This window comes from Salvia splendens, chromosome 14, assembly GCF_004379255.2.
Source record: "Salvia splendens isolate huo1 chromosome 14, SspV2, whole genome shotgun sequence".
In the NCBI taxonomy this organism is placed as follows: Eukaryota; Viridiplantae; Streptophyta; class Magnoliopsida; order Lamiales; family Lamiaceae; genus Salvia; species Salvia splendens.
In genome coordinates, this window is record NC_056045.1 from 12,557,430 (window position 1) to 12,563,666 (window position 6,237).

Below are 6,237 nucleotides of genomic sequence, written 5' to 3' on the forward strand. Positions count from 1 at the left end.
CCGGTTGGAATTGAACACCGGGCATACTGGGCAGTACAGAAAGTGAATATGGATGCTACAGCCTGTGAAGAGGAAAGGAAGCTGCAGCTGCAGGAGTTGGAGGAACTCAGATTGGAGTCGTTTGATTCAGCCATGTGGTACAAAGAGCGAACCAAATTGTGGCACGACAGGAATCTGAGGACCAAGGATCTCCATGTTGGGCAGAAAGTACTACTCTTCCAGTCGAGACTGAAGCTCATGCCTGGGAAACTCAAGTCGCAATGGACAGGGTCTTATGTCATCACCTCACTCCGTTCCAATGGAGCAGTAGAAATTTCAGGGAGTCTTTCTAACGCTGAACCTTTTGTTGTGAATGGGCATAGGCTAAAAGTATTTAGGGAGAATAGTGAGGAGGGTGTAGTGGATGAAATTCCACTACAACCACGTACTTTAGCCGCATACTGACCAGTAGGATAGGAATTTGGAATTCCACTAGGACAATTCTTTTGACAGTCTACATATACTGGCCAAGTAGAGTTCCAAATTGCCTAAGAGAAATGTAAATATTGTAAATACATAGTTAATTTTCGTTTGCAAAATAAAGTTTAGAAAATCCAAAAATATTTTCGGACCTCAAACATTAATTGGGAGTACGTACTCACCATCAGAATACCATTTTGATGAAACTCCTATTTTATTTAAGTGTCCTTTTTACTTTATTTCTAATCTAGGAAAATATAGGGGGAAATCATTAAGGGACGAATTTGAATTTGTGGACTTTTTGCAGCTTTTGCAGGGTGGCAGCAGCTGGAAGGGGCGCGTGAGCAGAGAGAGTGGGCACGCCAACCAATCGGGAGCCAGTATTCTCAACCGCCTCTCCCTTGAAACGACGCAATTTGGAACTGCCTATAATCGGTTGCAAACCCACAACTGCCCTATTCCAACCCATAACCAGCCGTCTCCCCATTTTTTCACTTCACAATTTCACTCTGCAAATTTTTCTCTGCAAAATTTCCACCGTCACTCCAAAAACACCAACCCCCACTTTATACCCAGAATTTCACAGATCTAAGCCATGGGAAGGAAGGCATTCGCAACAAAAATCAAACCCACTTCAACCCGCATGGAAGAAAAACCAGAATCACCACCACCGCGGGAAGAACGGCCGCCGAGCCCACAACCGCAACCGCAACCATTGGAGCCGGCTCCTCAAGCGCCAACAATGGTCTCCTTGGAAGCAATGGCGACGTTTCTTCGACAGCAGGACCCCAATAGGGATTGGTCGGCTGCGCTGGCCGGTTTGGGTCAAACTGGGGGACAAGAGAGAGTAATCGGAGAAAATCCTTCGGAACCGATTGTGCCATCTACAGCAACACTCCCTACCCCCATTGCGACTTCCTCTGGAATTCCACCAGAAAGAGAAGCTCCATCGACTACCCTACCACCTAAGTCCTCGGAACCCTCAGAAACTCCACAACACAGTGATTCAATGGAGATTGACCCCATTTCAGCTCATTACGATTCCGACTCGGAAGAACGTGAAGTGAGGAAAGGTCAGGAACATGGGAGCCTACAGGGAGCAGTTGAGTCAGAGAAAACGCTGACGGCGGGAGTCGTTCCCCGAAAAGTGGCGAGAGAGGAGATAGATCTGAACGAATAAGCCAAGAAGCAGGGCCTAATGACCGATGAGGAATTTCAGGCTATTTTAGATGATGTCAATCGAATGGAAGATGACACTGCCGTGGTGGCTGAGGGGCTAGACCTCACATCACGGGCAGTAGGAGAGAATGAAGAAGCCGAAGAAAGAAACCGCTCAGAGGGCCAAGCCGAACGGCCAGTGGACGAGGTGGTGGAAAGCCAAGCTAGGGAAGGAGAGAAAGAGCCAGAGTCAGTGAACCCCAAGACAGAGGCGGGGAAGAGTGATGCACATGTGGAAGCAGAAGAAACAGAGGCAAGAGCGGAGGTACCAAAACCAGTAGCACCTCCGGTGACTAAACCGAAGGCAGTCAAGAGGAAGTTGGTGTTGAAGGGAGACCCTAGGGCAGAACAGCCAAAGCCGCAAAGGGTATCTCAACTATGCTTAGGAAGGTGGGCAGCTAGATAGGCGAAGCCGAACACGGAGGTAGATCCCGTGCAGATCTTGAGTGAAGAAGAGAGGACCACTCCCCAAAAACCTGGGGAGGAGTCCTTACCTGTTACTGACCTAGAGGATACCGCAATGGAACCCTAAACCCTACCCAGGATCCACTTTCGACACAAGCTGAGAAGGAACCCGAAGAAGAGAAAGACAAGGATGACGAAGAGGGAGTTAGATACCGAGAAGAGAGAAAACGAAAGGGGAAGGCCCCTATGAAGAAGAAGTCCAACAACAAGAAGCCACGCATGGTGAACACTGGAATAGTCATCACTGAAGCTGCTCGGAGAACACCACCGAGCTGACAGGAATTGAGCGACAGTGAGTATGCGGCCAGCGAGGAATCAGCCTCCGACAGCTATATCTATTTGGAGGATGAGGAGTACGCCGAACAACAGCTTATGGATGATCATCGGGAGTTAGTCCACCCACCGGTAGAGAGATTAAGGTACCGGAGGTGGACAGTGGACTTCACTGACGAGATAGCGGAGGAGATGAAGCTTTTTGAAACCAAGAAACTGCAGGATACTTTTGACAACATGGATGATGGGAATAAGGACGTCAAGTGCGGGAAGGTAGTGCATCACCCCTACTTGGATGAGTTGGGTGTTCGAGAGCAGTTCCGAGCCTATTTGCATGCAATAGGGTTTGAGTGGTTGCTGCCGAATGGAAACCCAGATGCGAAAGAATTCTTTACTACATTCAGGTTCAGGGTAACTACAGATTTAGATGAGGTGTCTGTAAGTTTTAGGTTATTTGGAGGAGAGATCAGTATGAGTCTGATCGAGTGGACGGTACGACTGGGGATGTGCAGTCTTGAGGAGGCCATAGGGCCATATTGGAGAAATAGGGAACGAGGAATCCCCCGCAGACATGTCGATTTTGACCCACATGAGGCTTGGGCAGAGTTAACTCATCCAGATGCTGGAGAGTTTGTTTCAACCATCTCTCGCTCAACCCATTTCAATGACCCCATTTTACGTCTAGTGCAACTCCATCTAGATTTCAACTTGTTGGGCCAGTCAAACTCAGTCGTCCGTACCTCAATGACGGAATTGTATCTGCTATGGTGTGCAAAACATGGACGGAGATTGCATCTAGGTTTCTGGACTGCGTACCAATGCCATTTGATCGCCACCCATCCTGCCCGAAATCTCACCCTATGCCATATTTTGGGAATCTTTATCGGGAACAACATTGTCGTCACAGAGGCTGAGGATTTGTCCCCGCTGACCATGGTATGCCCTCCTGGGTTGTTTGACATACCACTCTTCGTCCGCACAAATGCCGTGTACATGAGAGAAGGTGTTCCGCATTTCTACGCAATGGGACAGGAGGCTATACCAGCTGGTAGAGCTTCTGCGGGACAGGGGATGCAAGCTCAGAAGCTGGCGACATTGGAGAGGAACGTGGCAGAGATGGGGGAGGAAAATCGACAAATGAGATCGGAGATGACCCGCTTAGCGTCAGTGATGGAAGGAATTCTAATGGAGTTAGTTCAAAGAAGGCAAGAGGAAGTGACTGGACCGAGTGGCCATGGAGGCCAGAGTGATAAACCACAGGTACCCGAAATAGAAGCTGCAGAGACAGAGGAAGGAAAGGCCGAGGTGCCGGCGGATGCCGAGGAGCCGACGAAGTCTGATGAGAACCAATCTGGAACTGAGAAGGAACAACCGGAGGAACCACCTGCACCAACTGCACCGCGAAGGAGCAGGCGACACCAATTGACCCCCCCTGACAAGTTAGTTTTCTTTTTAGTTTTTAGTTTTTAATTTTTCGTATTTTAATTGTGTTTTGCTTTGTTTAGGTAGTATAATTTGTGTATGTGCGCAACCCCCATTCATAAGACTTAGCCTATTCTATAGTCTAAGTGTGAGAAGTAAAGGGTTTGCTATTTTTGGCGCATTTGTTTGTGTTTTCTGTTTTCTTTTTCGTAAGCATGTTGGCTCACACTTAGCCCATTGCATGGTTTAAGTGTGAGAAGTTTATGTATATATGTGTTTTGTAATTGTTGGTTTCTGTTTAGGTTTTACATTCTCCCACTTAGCCTATTATATAGCCTAAGTGTGAGAAGTATTTAGTATAAGTATTTTTGTTGAGTTTTGGTATTTCTGTGCGTCAACCATACTGGCCATTACCTTTTTCCACTTCACAGCCCCATCTGAGGACAGACATTGTGAAGTGGGAGGGGGGAATGCACTGGCCAGTATGACATGTGTACACATGTGTCATCTGTGTCATTGTGTTTGTGTTAGTGTCTTGTTAGGTCTAGTTTTTTTTTTCTTTTGTGTGTTGATTGGGCTTAAAACTCAACTGTCCTGAGCTGACGGTGAGGGGAATTGAGGGAGATACGACATGCTGGGAAACAAAAACCACCCCTCTTAGTACCTCATAGCCAGGATAGATGATGCGAGTATGAAAGAAAAGTCCATCCTTAGAGCCAAACACGAAAGCCCTCTTTGAATGTGAGTTAAAAGCCTAAAGTGGAACCACTTTCCACTAATTCAGAAAAGAAAAGAGTGGCTGCCACAAGGTGCATAGGGTGAAGTGACCGCGTGTAGCAACACTGAAGGCAGTAGGAAACCCCCCCCCCCCCTAAAAAAATATTTATTTTCCAACCCTTAGAACCCCACTTTCTAGCCATACACATACCCAGATATAACCCCTAGCCCCTGGAATTGTGTGTGCAAGGCATAAGGCAAGAATGCAACTGGCCAGAAGGTGTACAAGAAAGCAGAATCCAACTGGGCAAGAGTGATTGAAGGCCCAAGGAAGAAAATCGACCAGGGAGTCATCCCAGGTCCCAAAAAAAGAAGGAATAAGGGTGGCGAAGCCACAAAGAAAAAAAAAGAAGAATATGAAGAAAAATGGTCAGAAAAACTTGACCACAAAAAAGAAAGAGAAGGAATAAGGGTGGCGAAGCCACAAGAAGCTACTGACCAGTTGGAGATCAAAGCCAGAAGCGCCAGCCAAGAGAAGCAACAACCAATAGCCCAAATGCACACGGTTCCCCCACATCAAATAAAGTAGAAGTTTTTGAACCTTAGAGCCTTAAAAACATCCACCCAAAACACTATAAACCAATAGCCCCGTTTCAAGCCTTTAAGCCCTTCAGTAGCTGCACGTGAAATCTAAGTCCGAAGCAATTATGGTCCAGCAATATGAGAGAATGCAGTCCTAACATTCCCGGTGAAGGTATGAGTGACTGAGTGAACCTAGTGTTTGGCCGAGAGTTTGGGCGATCTTGCCGAGCGGATATACTGACTGGAAAGAAAGGAGAGGCGGCGGAAGTTCAAGGCTGTCTAAGGCCGGATTGCACCTGATTCCGAGGGGAGGGATGGTTGAAAATATAGCCCAATTACTGTGTTAATGTGTCTAAGTGTTTTAGTTTTCTTTTATGTGTTTGTCTTTGTTATTTGTTTTTCTTTGCATCATAGTTAGAGTCTAAGGTAGGATAGAGTCAGTCAGGGGAGTAACCAGGCTAGAATTTGACTTATTTCTTTTTGTTTGTTCTTCACGCTTGAGGACAAGCATGTGGTAAGTGTGAGCAGTTTGATAAGTCGTATTATATGCCTTGGTTACTGGTCAGTATGATGTGCATAATTGGATTATATCTGCAAAAACAGTTGCTTAAGTGTGCAGGTTGAGTGTTCTAGCCAGTAGGCAAAGCTTCGGATACTTCAGGTGGAAAAGGCGTCAGGATGATGTTATCTTGACCAATATGCATGCCAAAAAGGCTCGAGATGGAGAAGAAGGATAGCTGGGAAGATCAGCCGCAAGCAAGGGGGCAAAAGAGTCATTTCATATTCGAAGTCTACCCTAAAAATCAAGGGAGGCCTCCTTATAAAAGGAAGCCACTTGGAGAGAGAAAAAAGGAATCAATTAGTGGGTTAACTCCTACGCTTAGTTAGCAATCTCTCTTCGGTAGATCCCTCCTTCAGCATTATCCTTCGTAATTCTCGTTCCTCGCCACAGCCATGGTCACCTGAAGATCATCAGTTCACCGGAGTTTCATTCTCTCTTTCCAGTCAGCACGATCGTAGTTAGCAGTTCCATCGCCCGGAGTGGCAAAAACAATCTTTATTTGCTTTCTAGTTAATCTTGTTTGTTTTCTCTACATTGGA